Source organism: Stenella coeruleoalba, assembly GCF_951394435.1.
Source record: "Stenella coeruleoalba genome assembly, contig: scaffold_91, whole genome shotgun sequence".
Taxonomy (NCBI): Eukaryota; Metazoa; Chordata; class Mammalia; order Artiodactyla; family Delphinidae; genus Stenella; species Stenella coeruleoalba.
Genome location: NW_027646130.1, coordinates 428,558 through 446,499, shown reverse-complemented (window position 1 = coordinate 446,499; position 17,942 = coordinate 428,558). Strand labels below are relative to the sequence as shown.

General features: G+C 44.0%; 1 long non-coding RNA gene across 7 annotated transcripts in view; it reads left to right on the top strand.

The window, feature by feature from the left end:
* LOC307181310 overlaps positions 1-17,942 on the top strand; it is an 843,792-nt gene that overhangs the window by 422,315 nt on the left and 403,535 nt on the right. For all 7 annotated transcript variants that reach the window (XR_013826402.1, XR_013826403.1, XR_013826404.1 and 4 more), the window contains one exon: positions 12,393-12,478. This is a non-coding gene — a long non-coding RNA (uncharacterized lncRNA). The remainder of the gene's footprint in view (positions 1-12,392; positions 12,479-17,942) is intronic.

Sequence of the window (17,942 nt, the reverse complement as noted above, 5' to 3'; positions counted from 1 at the left end):
AGTGCCCTAGGCTCTGTTGCTTTGTTTTTTAGATGTTTCAGGAAACACCATACACTTCTCCCGAGTGTCTGTTGGCAATTTACATCCCGTCCATCAGCATAACAAGGCTCCCAGTTCTCCATGGCCTGTCCTGCCTTTCTGGATTTTACACTTTTTTCAGATGGCCCTTTTGACCGGGGGGAAGTGAGACTTCATTGTAGTGCAGATTTCCTTTGCAAGCTTGCTTGGTTGGCCAAAAAGGGCGTATGCGTTTTTTCCTGAATATATTCAGGAAAAAACGCATACGCCCTTTTTGGCCAAGTGCATCATTGTGGACGTTCTGCCTCTTTTCCTATGCTTTCAATGCAATTCCAGTCTATCTCCTGAAATCGGTTTCCTGCAATTCTGCCCCGCTTTCAAGTCCTCTTGGCAGCCTTACTTCAGTCTATTTTTGGACGATAGCTGTCATTTATAACTCTGCAGGTTTGTGAATTACAGTGCCCCTGAGCTCCTTTCTTCAACTCGCTTTCTTGTGACCTGGCCGCAACACCGCAGGATGGCTTCAGGCCCTAATCTGGTTCCAGCCCGGCATGCTGAGCCTTTGGTTAATTCCTCTTCCTGGTGGGAAATGAGAGTTAAATTTGCCCGTCCAGACACCTCCAGCTAGCCTCTCATTGGTTCTCGCTATTCCTGTTCATCTTCCGCAGAAATTACAAACTGGGCCAAACAGGAGGTTAAAGGGACTGACTCTCCAAGTGGGGAGAGTGTTAGTAAAGCGTCTGGAATGTTGCACCCGAGTACCAGGGAAGGAAAACTGAGACATATTTGAACACGTCTCCCGTTCACATGGTTGATCATACTTGGGTTCCACATGCCTGTTTTAGCTGAAGGAAGAATACCTTAAACCTGGAGAGTTCAGACCCGTGTAATGGGTACCATGCAATATGACTTCAAAGGGTCTTCATTTGCTCACCGAACCTCTCCAATCCTATCACTGCTGCGTTTATGCCCCTGTACACATGCTTGATTCTCTTTCGGAGACATAGCAATCCATAGGTTTTAAGATACTTACTAGTCAGGTACATTCTTAGGCGTTTAATATGCGGTGTTGAGTCCATTTCGTTGAGCAAGGAGTTGCTCTTGTCTATTCCATATTTGGCTTAAGGAACTTTATCTGTGCTCATTTCAATCTCTGGTTTTATGCAGCACCCCAACTCACCTTTCCCCTTAAGCAAGCATAAGTTGGTTTTCTAAATTTGAGACCCTGTTCTGTTTTGGAATTCAGTTCCTGTGTAGCCAAGTTTACATTCCGTGTATTAGTGATATCTTATGATGTTTCTTTTTCTGTGTGACTTATTTCAGTTAGAATCATCATACCTGAATCCACTCATTGTGCTGCTAAGGGCCTGATGACACAGATTTCATTGCTGAGTGATATTGCTTTGTAAGTGAATACTACAACTTCTTTATCCATTTTTCACTTTCTGCGATGTTGAACTTGTACTGTAAACGAGGTTCTTGTAAACAGAGCCGTTCCAAACATTGGGGTGGCTGTGTCTTTTTGATTTTAATTTCCCTAAGCTATAGGACCATAAGTGGAAATGCCCTAGGCTCTGTTGCTTTGTTTTTTAGATGTTTCAGGAAACACTATACACTTCTCCCAAGTGTCTGTTGGCAATTTACATCCCGCCCATCAGCATAACAAGGCTCCCAGTTCTCAATGGCCTGTTGCCTTTCTGGATTTTACACTTTTTTCAGATGGCCCTTTTGACCGGGGGGAAGTGAGACTTCATTGTAGTGCAGATTTCCTTTGCAAGCTTGCTTGGTTGGCCAAAAAGGGCGTATGCGTTTTTTCCTGAATATATTCAGGAAAAAACGCATACGCCCTTTTTGGCCAAGTGCATCATTGTGGACGTTCTGCCTCTTTTCCTATGCTTTCAATGCAATTCCAGTCTACCTCCTGAAATCGGTTTCCTGCAATTCTGCCCCGCTTTCACGTCCTCTTGGCAGCCTTACTTCAGTCTATTTTTGGACGATAGCTGTCATTTATAACTCTGCAGGTTTGTGAATTACAGTGCCCCTGAGCTCCTTTCTTCAACTCGCTTTCTTGTGACCTGGCCGCAACACCGCAGGATGGCTTCAGGCCCTAATCTGGTTCCGGCCCGGCATGCTGAGCCTTTGGTTAATTCCTCTTCCTGGTGGGAAATGAGAGTTAAATTTGCCCGTCCAGACACCTCCAGCTAGCCTCTCATTGGTTCTCGCTATTCCTGTTCATCTTCCGCAGAAATTGCAAACTGGGCCAAACAGGAGGTTAAAGGGACTGACTCTCCAAGTCGGGAGAGTGTTAGTAAAGCGTCTGGAATGTTGCACCCGAGTACCAGGGGAGGAAAACTGAGACATATTTGAACACGTCTCCCGATCACATGGTTGATCATACTCTGGGTTCCACATGCATGTTTTAGCTGAAGGAAGAATACCTTAAACCTGGAGAGTTGAGACCCGTGTAATGGGTACCATGCAATATGACTTCAAAGGGTCTTCATTTGCTCACCGAACCTCTCCAATCCTATCACTGCTGCGTTTATTCCCCTGTACACACGCTTGATTCTCTTTTGGAGACATAGCAATCCATAGGTTTTAAGATACTTACTAGTCAGGTACATTCTTAGGGGTTTAATATGGGGTTTTGAGTCCATTTCGTTGAGCAAGGAGTAGCTCTTGTCTATTCCATATTTGGCTTAAGGAACTTTATCTGTGCTCATTTCAATCTCTGGTTTTATGCAGCACCCCAACTCACCTTTACCCTTAAGCAAGCATAAGTTGGTTTTCTAAATTTGAGACCATGTTCTGTTCTGTAATTCAGTTCCTGTGTAGCCAAGTTTACATTCCGTGTATTACTGATATCTTATGATGTTTCTTTTTCTGTGTGACTTATTTCAGTTAGAATCATCATACCTGAATCCACTCATTGTGATGCTAAGGGTCTGATGACATAGAATTCATTGCTGAGTGATATTGCTTTGTAAGTAAATACCACAACTTCTTTATCCATTTTTCACTTTCTGCGATGTTGAACTTGTACTGTAAACGAGGTTCTTGTAAACAGAGGCGTCCCAAACTTTGGGGTGGCTGTGTCTTTTTGATTTTAATTTCCCTAAGCTATAGGACCATAAGTGGCAGTGCCCTAGGCTCTGTTGCTTTGTTTTTTAGATGTTTCAGGAAACACCATACACTTCTCCCGAGTGTCTGTTGGCAATTTACATCCCGCCCATCAGCATAACAAGGCTCCCAGTTCTCCATGGCCTGTCCTGCCTTTCTGGATTTTACACTTTTTTCAGATGGCCCTTTTGACCGGGGGGAAGTGAGACTTCATTGTAGTGCAGATTTCCTTTGCAAGCTTGCTTGGTTGGCCAAAAAGGGCGTATGCGTTTTTTCCTGAATATATTCAGGAAAAAACGCATACGCCCTTTTTGGCCAAGTGCATCATTGTGGACGTTCTGCCTCTTTTCCTATGCTTTCAATGCAATTCCAGTCTACCTCCTGAAATCGGTTTCCTGCAATTCTGCCCCGCTTTCACGTCCTCTTGGCAGCCTTACTTCAGTCTATTTTTGGACGATAGCTGTCATTTATAACTCTGCAGGTTTGTGAATTACAGTGCCCCTGAGCTCCTTTCTTCAACTCGCTTTCTTGTGACCTGGCCGCAACACCGCAGGATGGCTTCAGGCCCTAATCTGGTTCCGGCACGGCACGCTGAGCCTTTGGTTAATTCCTCTTCCTGGTGGGAAATGAGAGTTAAATTTGCCCGTCCAGACACCTCCAGCTAGTCTCTCATTGGTTCTCGCTATTCCTGTTCATCTTCCGCAGAAATTGCAAACTGGGCCAAACAGGAGGTTAAAGGGACTGACTCTCCAAGTCGGAAGAGTGTTAGTAAAGCGTCTGGAATGTTGCACCCGAGTACCAGGGGAGGAAAACTGAGACATATTTGAACACGTCTCCCATTCACATGGTTGATCATACTCTGGGTTCCACATGCATGTTTTAGCTGAAGGAAGAATACCTTAAACCTGGAGAGTTGAGACCCGTGGAATGGGTACCATGCAATATGACTTCAAAGGGTCTTCATTTGCTCACCGAACCTCTCCAATCCTATCACTGCTGCGTTTATTCCCCTGTACACACGCTTGATTCTCTTTTGGAGACATAGCAATCCATAGGTTTTAAGATACTTACTAGTCAGGTACATTCTTAGGCGTTTAATATGGGGTTTTGAGTCCATTTCTTTGAGCAAGGAGTAGCTCTTGTCTATTCCATATTTGGCTTAAGGAACTTTATCTGTGCTCATTTCAATCTCTGGTTTTATGCAGCACCCCAACTCACCTTTCCCCTTAAGCAAGCATAAGTTGGTTTTCTAAATTTGAGACCCTGTTCTGTTCTGTAATTCAGTTCCTGTGTAGCCAAATTTCCATTCCGTGTATTACTGATATCTTATGATGTTTCTTTTTCTGTGTGACTTATTTCAGTTAGAATCATCATACCTGAATCCACTCATTGTGATGCTAAGGGCCTGATGACATAGATTTCATTGCTGAGTGATATTGCTTTGTAAGTAAATACCACAACTTCTTTATCCATTTTTCACTTTCTGCGATGTTGAACTTGTACTGTAAACGAGGTTCTTGTAAACAGAGCCGTCCCAAACTTTGGGGTGGCTGTGTCTTTTTGATTTTAATTTCCCTAAGCTATAGGACCATAAGTGGCAGTGCCCTAGGCTCTGTTGCTTTGTTTTTTAGATGTTTCAGGAAACACCATACACTTCTCCCGAGTGTCTGTTGGCAATTTACATCCCGTCCATCAGCATAACAAGGCTCCCAGTTCTCCATGGCCTGTCCTGCCTTTCTGGATTTTACACTTTTTTCAGATGGCCCTTTTGACCGGGGGGAAGTGAGACTTCATTGTAGTGCAGATTTCCTTTGCAAGCTTGCTTGGTTGGCCAAAAAGGGCGTATGCGTTTTTTCCTGAATATATTCAGGAAAAAACGCATACGCCCTTTTTGGCCAAGTGCATCATTGTGGACGTTCTGCCTCTTTTCCTATGCTTTCAATGCAATTCCAGTCTATCTCCTGAAATCGGTTTCCTGCAATTCTGCCCCGCTTTCAAGTCCTCTTGGCAGCCTTACTTCAGTCTATTTTTGGACGATAGCTGTCATTTATAACTCTGCAGGTTTGTGAATTACAGTGCCCCTGAGCTCCTTTCTTCAACTCGCTTTCTTGTGACCTGGCCGCAACACCGCAGGATGGCTTCAGGCCCTAATCTGGTTCCAGCCCGGCATGCTGAGCCTTTGGTTAATTCCTCTTCCTGGTGGGAAATGAGAGTTAAATTTGCCCGTCCAGACACCTCCAGCTAGCCTCTCATTGGTTCTCGCTATTCCTGTTCATCTTCCGCAGAAATTACAAACTGGACCAAACAGGAGGTTAAAGGGACTGACTCTCCAAGTGGGGAGAGTGTTAGTAAAGCGTCTGGAATGTTGCACCCGAGTACCAGGGGAGGAAAACTGAGACATATTTGAACACGTCTCCCGTTCACATGGTTGATCATACTTGGGTTCCACATGCATGTTTTAGCTGAAGGAAGAATACCTTAAACCTGGAGAGTTCAGACCCGTGTAATGGGTACCATGCAATATGACTTCAAAGGGTCTTCATTTGCTCACCGAACCTCTCCAATCCTATCACTGCTGCGTTTATGCCCCTGTACACACGCTTGATTCTCTTTTGGAAACATAGCAATCCATAGGTTTTAAGATACTTACTAGTCAGGTACATTCTTAGGCGTTTAATATGCGGTGTTGAGTCCATTTCGTTGAGCAAGGAGTAGCTCTTGTCTATTCCATATTTGGCTTAAGGAACTTTATCTGTGCTCATTTCAATCTCTGGTTTTATGCAGCACCCCAACTCACCTTTCCCCTTAAGCAAGCATAAGTTGGTTTTCTAAATTTGAGACCCTGTTCTGTTCTGTAATTCAGTTCCTGTGTAGCCAAGTTTACATTCCGTGTATTACTGATATCTTATGATGTTTCTTTTCTGTGTGACTTATTTCAGTTAGAATCATCATACCTGAATCCACTCATTGTGCTGCTACGGGCCTGATGACACAGATTTCATTGCTGAGTGATATTGCTTTGTAAGTAAATACCACAACTTCTTTATCCATTTTTCACTTTCTGCGATGTTGAACTTGTACTGTAAACGAGGTTCTTGTAAACAGAGCCGTTCCAAACTTTGGGGTGGCTGTGTCTTTTTGATTTTAATTTCCCTAAGCTATAGGACCATAAGTGGCAGTGCCCTAGGCTCTGTTGCTTTGTTTTTTAGATGTTTCAGGAAACACCATAAACTTCTCCCGAGTGTCTGTTGGCAATTTACTTCCCGCCCATCAGCATAACAAGGCTCCCAGTTCTCCATGGCCTGCCCTGCCTTTCTGGATTTTACACTTTTTTCAGATGGCCCTTTTGACCGGGGGGAAGTGAGACTTCATTGTAGTGCAGATTTCCTTTGCAAGCTTGCTTGGTTGGCCAAAAAGGGCGTATGCGTTTTTTCCTGAATATATTCAGGAAAAAACGCATACGCCCTTTTTGGCCAAGTGCATCATTGTGGACGTTCTGCCTCTTTTCCTATGCTTTCAATGCAATTCCAGTCTACCTCCTGAAATCGGTTTCCTGCAATTCTGCCCCGCTTTCAAGTCCTCTTGGCAGCCTTACTTCAGTCTATTTTTGGACGATAGCTGTCATTTATAACTCTGCAGGTTTGTGAATTACAGTGCCCCTGAGCTCCTGTCTTCAACTCGCTTTCTTTTGAGCTGGCCGCAACACCGCAGGATGGCTTCAGGCCCTAATCTGGTTCCGGTACGGCACGCTGAGCCTTTGGTTATTTCCTCTTCCTGGTGGGAAATGAGAGTTAAATTTGCCCGTCCAGACACCTCCAGCTAGTCTCTCATTGGTTCTCGCTATTCCTGTTCATCTTCCGCAGAAATTGCAAACTGGGCCAAACAGGAGGTTAAAGGCGCTGACTCTCCAAGTCGGGAGAGTGTTAGTAAAGCGTCTGGAATGTTGCACCCGAGTACGAGGGGAGGAAAACTGAGACATATTTGAACACGTCTCCCGTTCACATGGTTGATCATACTTGGGTTCCACATGCATGTTTTAGCTGAAGGAAGAATACCTTAAACCTGGAGAGTTCAGACCCGTGTAATGGGTACCATGCAATATGACTTCAAAGGGTCTTCATTTGCTCACCGAACCTCTCCAATCCTATCACTGCTGCGTTTATGCCCCTGTACACACGCTTGATTCTCTTTTGGAAACATAGCAATCCATAGGTTTTAAGATACTTACTAGTCAGGTACATTCTTAGGTGTTTAATATGGGGTGTTGAGTCCATTTCGTTGAGCAAGGAGTAGCTTTTGTCTATTCCATATTTGGCTTAAGGAACTTTATCTGTGCTCATTTCAATCTCTGCTTTTATGCAGCACCCCAACTCACCTTTCCCCTTAAGCAAGCATAAGTTGGTTTTCTAAATTTGAGACCCTGTTCTGTTCTGTAATTCAGTTCCTGTGTAGCCAAGTTTACATTCCGTGTATTACTGATATCTTATGATGTTTCTTTTCTGTGTGACTTATTTCAGTTAGAATCATCATACCTGAATCCACTCATTGTGCTGCTACGGGCCTGATGACACAGATTTCATTGCTGAGTGATATTGCTTTGTAAGTAAATACCACAACTTCTTTATCCATTTTTCACTTTCTGCGATGTTGAACTTGTACTGTAAACGAGGTTCTTGTAAACAGAGCCGTTCTAAACTTTGGGGTGGCTGTGTCTTTTTGATTTTAATTTCCCTAAGCTATAGGACCATAAGTGGAAGTGCCCTAGGCTCTGTTGCTTTGTTTTTTAGATGTTTCAGGAAACACCATACACTTCTCCCCAGTGTCTGTTGGCAATTTACATCCCGCCCATCAGCATAACAAGGCTCCCAGTTCTCCATGGCCTGTCCTGCCTTTCTGGATTTTACACTTTTTTCAGATGGCCCTTTTGACCGGGGGGAAGTGAGACTTCATTGTAGTGCAGATTTCCTTTGCAAGCTTGCTTGGTTGGCCAAAAAGGGCGTATGCGTTTTTTCCTGAATATATTCAGGAAAAAACGCATACGCCCTTTTTGGCCAAGTGCATCATTGTGGACGTTCTGCCTCTTTTCCTATGCTTTCAATGCAATTCCAGTCTACCTCCTGAAATCGGTTTCCTGCAATTCTGCCCCGCTTTCAAGTCCTCTTGGCAGCCTTACTTCAGTCTATTTTTGGACGATAGCTGTCATTTATAACTCTGCAGGTTTGTGAATTACAGTGCCCCTGAGCTCCTTTCTTCAACTCGCTTTCTTGTGACCTGGCCGCAACACCGCAGGATGGCTTCAGGCCCTAATCTGGTTCCGGTACGGCACGCTGAGCCTTTGGTTATTTCCTCTTCCTGGTGGGAAATGAGAGTTAAATTTGCCCGTCCAGACACCTCCAGCTAGTCTCTCATTGGTTCTCGCTATTCCTGTTCATCTTCCGCAGAAATTGCAAACTGGGCCAAACAGGAGGTTAAAGGCGCTGACTCTCCAAGTGGGGAGAGTGTTAGTAAAGCGTCTGGAATGTTGCACCCGAGTACCAGGGGAGGAAAACTGAGACATATTTGAACACGTCTCCCATTCACATGGTTGATCATACTTGGGTTCCACATGCATGTTTTAGCTGAGGGAAGAATACCTTAAACCTGGAGAGTTAAGACCCGTGTAATGGGTACCATGCAATATGACTTCAAAGGGTCTTCATTTGCTCACCGAACCTCTCCAATCCTATCACTGCTGCGTTTATGCCCCTGTACACACGCTTGATTCTCTTTTTGAAACATAGCAATCCATAGGTTTTAAGATACTTACTAGTCAGGTACATTCTTAGGTGTTTAATATGGGGTGTTGAGTCCATTTCGTTGAGCAAGGAGTAGCTCTTGTCTATTCCATATTTGGCTTAAGGAACTTTATCTGTGCTCATTTCAATCTCTGCTTTTATGCAGCACCCCAACTCACCTTTCCCCTTAAGCAAGCATAAGTTGGTTTTCTAAATTTGAGACCCTGTTCGGTTCTGTAATTCAGTTCCTGTGTAGCCAAGTTTACATTCCGTGTATTACTGATATCTTATGATGTTTCTTTTCTGTGTGACTTATTTCAGTTAGAATCATCATACCTGAATCCACTCATTGTGCTGCTACGGGCCTGATGACACAGATTTCATTGCTGAGTGATATTGCTTTGTAAGTAAATACCACAACTTCTTTATCCATTTTTCACTTTCTGCGATGTTGAACTTGTACTGTAAACGAGGTTCTTGTAAACAGAGCCGTTCCAAACTTTGGGGTGGCTGTGTCTTTTTGATTTTAATTTCCCTAAGCTATAGGACCATAAGTGGCAGTGCCCTAGGCTCTGTTGCTTTGTTTTTTAGATGTTTCAGGAAACACCATACACTTCTCCCCAGTGTCTGTTGGCAATTTACATCCCGCCCATCAGCATAACAAGGCTCCCAGTTCTCCATGGCCTGTCCTGCCTTTCTGGATTTTACACTTTTTTCAGATGGCCCTTTTGACCGGGGGGAAGTGAGACTTCATTGTAGTGCAGATTTCCTTTGCAAGCTTGCTTGGTTGGCCAAAAAGGGCGTATGCGTTTTTTCCTGAATATATTCAGGAAAAAACGCATACGCCCTTTTTGTTCAAGTGCATCATTGTGGACGTTCTGCCTCTTTTCCTATGCTTTCAATGCAATTCCAGTCTACCTCCTGAAATCGGTTTCCTGCAATTCTGCCCCGCTTTCAAGTCCTCTTGGCAGCCTTACTTCAGTCTATTTTTGGACGATAGCTGTCATTTATAACTCTGCAGGTTTGTGAATTACAGTGCCCCTGAGCTCCTTTATTCAACTCGCTTTCTTGTGACCTGGCCGCAACACCGCAGGATGGCTTCAGGCCCTAATCTGGTTCCGGCACGGCACGCTGAGCCTTTGGTTATTTCCTCTTCCTGGTGGGAAATGAGAGTTAAATTTGCCCGTCCAGACACCTCCAGCTAGTCTCTCATTGGTTCTCGCTATTCCTGTTCATCTTCCGCACAAATTGCAAACTGGGCCAAACAGGAGGTTAAAGGCGCTGACTCTCCAAGTGGGGAGAGTGTTAGTAAAGCGTCTGGAATGTTGCACCCGAGTACCAGGGGAGGAAAACTGAGACATATTTGAACACGTCTCCCGTTCACATGGTTGATCATACTTGGGTTCCACATGCATGTTTTAGCTGAAGGAAGAATATCTTAAACCTGGAGAGTTAAGACCCGTGTAATGGGTACCATGCAATATGACTTCAAAGGGTCTTCATTTGCTCACCGAACCTCTCCAATCCTATCACTGCTGCGTTTATGCCCCTGTACACATGCTTGATTCTCTTTTGGAGACATAGCAATCCATAGGTTTTCCGATACTTACTAGTCAGGTACATTCTTAGGCGTTTAATATGCGGTGTTGAGTCCATTTCGTTGAGCAAGGAGTAGCTCTTGTCTATTCCATATTTGACTTAAGGAACTTTATCTGTGCTCATTTCAATCTCTGGTTTTATGCAGCACCCCAACTCACCTTTACCCTTAAGCAAGCATAAGTTGGTTTTCTAAATTTGAGACCCTGTTCTGTTCTGTAATTCAGTTCCTGTGTAGCCAAGTTTACATTCCGTGTATTACTGATATCTTATGATGTTTCTTTTTCTGTGTGACTTATTTCAGTTAGAATCATCATACCTGAATCCACTCATTGTGATGCTAAGGGCCTGATGACATAGATTTCATTGCTGAGTGATATTGCTTTGTAAGTAAATACCACAACTTCTTTATCCATTTTTCACTTTCTGCGATGTTGAACTTGTACTGTAAACGAGGTTCTTGTAAACAGAGGCGTCCCAAACTTTGGGGTGGCTGTGTCTTTTTGATTTTAATTTCCCTAAGTTATAGGACCATAAGTGGCAGTGCCCTAGGCTCTGTTGCTTTGTTTTTTAGATGTTTCAGGAAACACCATACACTTCTCCCGAGTGTCTGTTGGCAATTTACATCCCACCCATCAGCATAACAAGGCTCCCAGTTCTCCATGGCCTGTCCTGCCTTTCTGGATTTTACACTTTTTTCAGATGGCCCTTTTGACCGGGGGGAAGTGAGACTTCATTGTAGTGCAGATTTCCTTTGCAAGCTTGCTTGGTTGGCCAAAAAGGGCGTATGCGTTTTTTCCTGAATATATTCAGGAAAAAAGGCATACGCCCTTTTTGGCCAAGTGCATCATTGTGGACGTTCTGCCTCTTTTCCTATGCTTTCAATGCAATTCCAGTCTACCTCCTGAAATCGGTTTCCTGCAATTCTGCCCCGCTTTCAAGTCCTCTTGGCAGCCTTACTTCAGTCTATTTTTGGACGATAGCTGTCATTTATAACTCTGCAGGTTTGTGAATTACAGTGCCCCTGAGCTCCTTTCTTCAACTCGCTTTCTTGTGAGCTGGCCGCAACACCGCAGGATGGCTTCAGGCCCTAATCTGGTTCCGGCACGGCACGCTGAGCCTTTGGTTAATTCCTCTTCCTGGTGGGAAATGAGAGTTAAATTTGCCCGTCCAGACACCTCCAGCTAGCCTCTCATTGGTTCTCGCTATTCCTGTTCATCTTCCGCAGAAATTGCAAACTGGGCCAAACAGGAGGTTAAAGGGACTGACTCTCCAAGTGGGGAGAGTGTTAGTAAAGCGTCTGGAATGTTGCACCCGAGTACCAGGGTAGGAAAACTGAGACATATTTGAACACGTCTCCCGTTCACATGGTTGATCATACTCTAGGTTCCACATGCATGTTTTAGCTGAAGGAAGAATACCTTAAACCTGGGTAGTTGAAACCCGTGGAATGGGTACCATGCAATATGACTTCAAAGGGTCTTCATTTGCTCACCGAACCTCTCCAATCCTATCACTGCTGCGTTTATGCCCCTGTACACATGCTTGATTCTCTTTCGGAGACATAGCAATCCATAGGTTTTAAGATACTTACTAGTCAGGTACATTCTTAGGCGTTTAATATGCGGTGTTGAGTCCATTTCGTTGAGCAAGGAGTAGCTCTTGTCTATTCCATATTTGACTTAAGGAACTTTATCTGTGCTCATTTCAATCTCTGGTTTTATGCAGCACCCCAACTCACCTTTACACTTAAGCAAGCATAAGTTGGTTTTCTAAATTTGAGACCCTGTTCTGTTTTGGAATTCAGTTCCTGTGTAGCCAAGTTTACATTCCGTGTATTAGTGATATCTTATGATGTTTCTTTTTCTGTGTGACTTATTTCAGTTAGAATCATCATACCTGAATCCACTCATTGTGCTGCTAAGGGCCTGATGACACAGATTTCATTGCTGAGTGATATTGCTTTTTAAGTAAATACCACAACTTCTTTATCCATTTTTCACTTTCTGCGATGTTGAACTTGTACTGTAAACGAGGTTCTTGTAAACAGAGCCGTTCCAAACTTTGGGGTGGCTGTGTCTTTTTGATTTTAATTTCCCTAAGCTATAGGACCATAAGTGGAAGTGCCCTAGGTTCTGTTGCTTTGTTTTTTAGATGTTTCAGGAAACAGCATATACTTCTCCCGAGTGGTTGTTGGCAATTTACATCCCGCCCATCAGCATAACAAGGCTCCCAGTTCTCCATGGCCTGTCCTGCCTTTCTGGATTTTACACTTTTTTCAGATGGCCCTTTTGACCGGGGGGAAGTGAGACTTCATTGTAGTGCAGATTTCCTTTGCAAGCTTGCTTGGTTGTCCAAAAAGGGCGTATGCGTTTTTTCCTGAATATATTCAGGAAAAAACGCATACGCCCTTTTTGGCCAAGTGCATCATTGTGGACGTTCTGCCTCTTTTCCTATGCTTTCAGTGCAATTCCAGTCTACCTCCTGAAATCGGTTTCCTGCAATTCTGCCCCGCTTTCAAGTCCTCTTGGCAGCCTTACTTCAGTCTATTTTTGGACGATAGCTGTCATTTATAACTCTGCAGGTTTGTGAATTACAGTGCCCCTGAGCTCCTTTGTTCAACTCGCTTTCTTTTGAGCTGGCCGCAACACCGCAGGATGGCTTCAGGCCCTAATCTGGTTCCGGCACGGCACGCTGAGCCTTTGGTTATTTCCTCTTCCTTGTGGGAAATGAGAGTTAAATTTGCCCGTCCAGACACCTCCAGCTAGTCTCTCATTGGTTCTCGCTATTCCTGTTCATCTTCCGCAGAAATTGCAAACTGGGCCAAACAGGAGGTTAAAGGCGCTGACTTTCCAAGTGGGGAGAGTGTTAGTAAAGCGTCTGGAATGTTGCACCCGAGTACCAGGGGAGGAAAACTGAGACATATTTGAACACGTCTCCCGTTCACATGGTTGATCATACTTGGGTTCCACATGCATGTTTTAGCTGAAGGAAGAATACCTTAAACCTGGAGAGTTAAGACCCGTGTAATGGGTACCACGCAATATGACTTCAAAGGGTCTTCATTTGCTCACCGAACATCTCCAATCCTATCACTGCTGCGTTTATGCCCCTGTACACATGCTTGATTCTCTTTTGGAGACATAGCAATCCATAGGTTTTCCGATACTTACTAGTCAGGTACATTCTTAGGCGTTTAATATGCGGTGTTGAGTCCATTTCGTTGAGCAAGGAGTAGCTCTTGTCTATTCCATATTTGACTTAAGGAACTTTATCTGTGCTCATTTCAATCTCTGGTTTTATGCTGCACCCCAACTCACCTTTCCCCTTAAGCAAGCATAAGTTGGTTTTCTAAATTTGAGACCCTGTTCTGTTCTGTAATTCAGTTCCTGTGTAGCCAAATTTCCATTCCGTGTATTACTGATATCTTATGATGTTTCTTTTTCTGTGTGACTTATTTCAGTTAGAATCATCATACCTGAATCCACTCATTGTGATGCTAAGGGCCTGATGACATAGATTTCATTGCTGAGTGATATTGCTTTGTAAGTAAATACCACAACTTCTTTATCCATTTTTCACTTTCTGCGATGTTGAACTTGTACTGTAAACGAGGTTCTTGTAAACAGAGGCGTCCCAAACTTTGGGGTGGCTGTGTCTTTTTGATTTTAATTTCCCTAAGCTATAGGACCATAAGTGGCAGTGCCCTAGGCTCTGTTGCTTTGTTTTTTAGATGTTTCAGGAAACACCATACACTTCTCCCGAGTGTCTGTTGGCAATTTACATCCCACCCATCAGCATAACAAGGCTCCCAGTTCTCCATGGCCTGTCCTGCCTTTCTGGATTTTACACTTTTTCCAGATGGCCCTTTTGACCGGGGGGAAGTGAGACTTCATTGTAGTGCAGATTTCCTTTGCAAGCTTGCTTGGTTGGCCAAAAAGGGCGTATGCGTTTTTTCCTGAATATATTCAGGAAAAAACGCATACGCCCTTTTTGGCCAAGTGCATCATTGTGGACGTTCTGCCTCTTTTCCTATGCTTTCAATGCAATTCCAGTCTACCTCCTGAAATCGGTTTCCTGCAATTCTGCCCCGCTTTCAAGTCCTCTTGGCAGCCTTACTTCAGTCTATTTTTGGACGATAGCTGTCATTTATAACTCTGCAGGTTTGTGAATTACAGTGCCCCTGAGCTCCTTTCTTCAACTCGCTTTCTTTTGAGCTGGCCGCAACACCGCAGGATGGCTTCAGGCCCTAATCTGGTTCCGGCACGGCATGCTGAGCCTTTGGTTAATTCCTCTTCCTGGTGGGAAATGAGAGTTAAATTTGCCCGTCCAGACACCACCAGCTAGCCTCTCATTGGTTCTCGCTATTCCTGTTCATCTTCCGCAGAAATTGCAAACTGGGCCAAACAGGAGGTTAAAGGGACTGACTCTCCAAGTGGGGAGAGTGTTAGTAAAGCGTCTGGAATGTTGCACCCGAGTACCAGGGGAGGAAAACTGAGACATATTTGAACACGTCTCCCGTTCACATGGTTGATCATACTTGGGTTCCACATGCATGTTTTAGCTGAAGGAAGAATACCTTAAACCTGGAGAGTTAAGACCCGTGTAATGGGTACCATGCAATATGACTTCAAAGGGTCTTCATTTGCTCACCGAACCTCTCCAATCCTATCACTGCTGCGTTTATGCCCCGGTACACATGCTTGATTCTCTTTCGGAGACATAGCAATCCATAGGTTTGAAGATACTTACTAGTCAGGTACATTCTTAGGCGTTTAATATGCGGTGTTGAGTCCATTTCGTTGAGCAAGGAGTAGCTCTTGTCTATTCCATATTTGACTTAAGGAACTTTATCTGTGCTCATTTCAATCTCTGGTTTTATGCAGCACCCCAACTCACCTTTCCCCTTAAGCAAGCATAAGTTGGTTTTCTAAATTTGAGACCCTGTTCTGTTCTGTAATTCAGTTCCTGTGTAGCCAAGTTTACATTCCGTGTATTACTGATATCTTATGATGTTTCTTTTTCTGTGTGACTTATTTCAGTTAGAATCATCATACCTGAATCCACTCATTGTGCTGCTACGGGCCTGATGACACAGATTTCATTGCTGAGTGATATTGCTTTGTAAGTAAATACCACAACTTCTTTATCCATTTTTCACTTTCTGCGATGTTGAACTTGTACTGTAAACGAGGTTCTTGTAAACAGAGCCGTTCCAAACTTTGGGGTGGCTGTGTCTTTTTGATTTTAATTTCCCTAAGCTATAGGACCATAAGTGGAAGTGCCCTAGGTTCTGTTGCTTTGTTTTTTAGATGTTTCAGGAAACACCATACACTTCTCCCGAGTGGTTGTTGGCAATTTACATCCCGCCCATCAGCATAACAAGGCTCCCAGTTCTCCATGGCCTGTCCTGCCTTTCTGGATTTTACACTTTTTTCAGATGGCCCTTTTGACCGGGGGAAAGTGAGACTTCATTGTAGTGCAGATTTCCTTTGCAAGCTTGCTTGGTTGGCCAAAAAGGGCGTATGCGTTTTTTCCTGAATATATTCAGGAAAAAACGCATACGCCCTTTTTGGCCAAGTGCATCATTGTGGACGTTCTGCCTCTTTTCCTATGCTTTCAATGCAATTCCAGTCTACCTCCTGAAATCGGTTTCCTGCAATTCTGCCCCGCTTTCAAGTCCTCTTGGCAGCCTTACTTCAGTCTATTTTTGGACGATAGCTGTCATTTATAACTCTGCAGGTTTGTGAATTACAGTGCCCCTGAGCTCCTTTGTTCAACTCGCTTTCTTTTGAGCTGGCCGCAACACCGCAGGATGGCTTCAGGCCCTAATCTGGTTCCGGTACGGCACGCTGAGCCTTTGGTTATTTCCTGTTCCTGGTGGGAAATGAGAGTTAAATTTGCCCGTCCAGACACCTCCAGCTAGCCTCTCATTGGTTCTCACTATTCCTGTTCATCTTCCGCAGAAATTGCAAACTGGGCCAAACAGGAGGTTAAAGGCGCTGACTCTCCAAGTGGGGAGAGTGTTAGTAAAGCGTCTGGAATGTTGCACCCGGGTACCAGGGGAGGAAAACTGAGACATATTTGAACATGTCTCCCATTCACATGGTTGATCATACTTGGGTTCCACATGCATGTTTTAGCTGAAGGAAGAATACCTTAAACCTGGAGAGTTGAGACCCGTGTAATGGGTACCATGCAATATGACTTCAAAGGGTCTTCATTTGCTCACCGAACCTCTCCAATCCTATCACTGCTGCATTTATGCCCCTGTACACATGCTTGATTCTCTTTTGGAGACAAAGCAATCCATAGGTTTTAAGATACTTACTAGTCAGGTACATTCTTAGGCGTTTAATATGCGGTGTTGAGTCCATTTCGTTGAGCAAGGAGTAGCTCTTGTCTATTCCATATTTGGCTTAAAGAACTTTATCTGTGCTCATTTCAATCTCTGGTTTTATGCAGCACCCCAACTCACCTTTACCCTTAAGCAAGCATAAGTTGGTTTTCTAAATTTGAGTACCTGTTCTGTTTTGGAATTCAGTTCCTGTGTAGCCAAGTTTACATTCCGTGTATTAGTGATATCTTATGATGTTTCTTTTTCTGTGTGACTTATTTCAGTTAGAATCATCGTACCTGAATCCACTCATTGTGCTGCTAAGGGCCTGATGACACAGATTTCATTGCTGAGTGATATTGCTTTGTAAGTAAATACCACAACTTCTTTATCCATTTTTCACTTTCTGCGATGTTGAACTTGTACTGTAAACGAGGTTCTTGTAAACAGAGCCGTTCCAAACTTTGGGGTGGCTGTGTCTTTTTGATTTTAATTTCCCTAAGCTATAGGACCATAAGTTGCAGTGCCCTAGGCTCTGTTGCTTTGTTTTTTAGATGTTTCAGGAAACACCATACACTTCTCCCAAGTGTCTCTTGGCAATTTACATCCCGCCCATCAGCATAACAAGGCTCCCAGTTCTCCATGGCCTGTCCTGCCTTTCTGGATTTTACACTTTTTTCAGATGGCCCTTTTGACCGGGGGGAAGTGAGACTTCATTGTAGTGCAGATTTCCTTTGCAAGCTTGCTTGGTTGGCCAAAAAGGGCGTATGCGTTTTTTCCTGAATATATTCAGGAAAAAACGCATACGCCCTTTTTGGCCAAGTGCATCATTGTGGACGTTCTGCCTCTTTTCCTATGCTTTCAGTGCAATTCCAGTCTACCTCCTGAAATCGGTTTCCTGCAATTCTGCCCCGCTTTCAAGTCCTCTTGGCAGCCTTACTTCAGTCTATTTTTGGACGATAGCTGTCATTTATAACTCTGCAGGTTTGTGAATTACAGTGCCCCTGAGCTCCTTTGTTCAACTCGCTTTCTTTTGAGCTGGCCGCAACACCGCAGGATGGCTTCAGGCCCTAATCTGGTTCCGGTACGGCACGCTG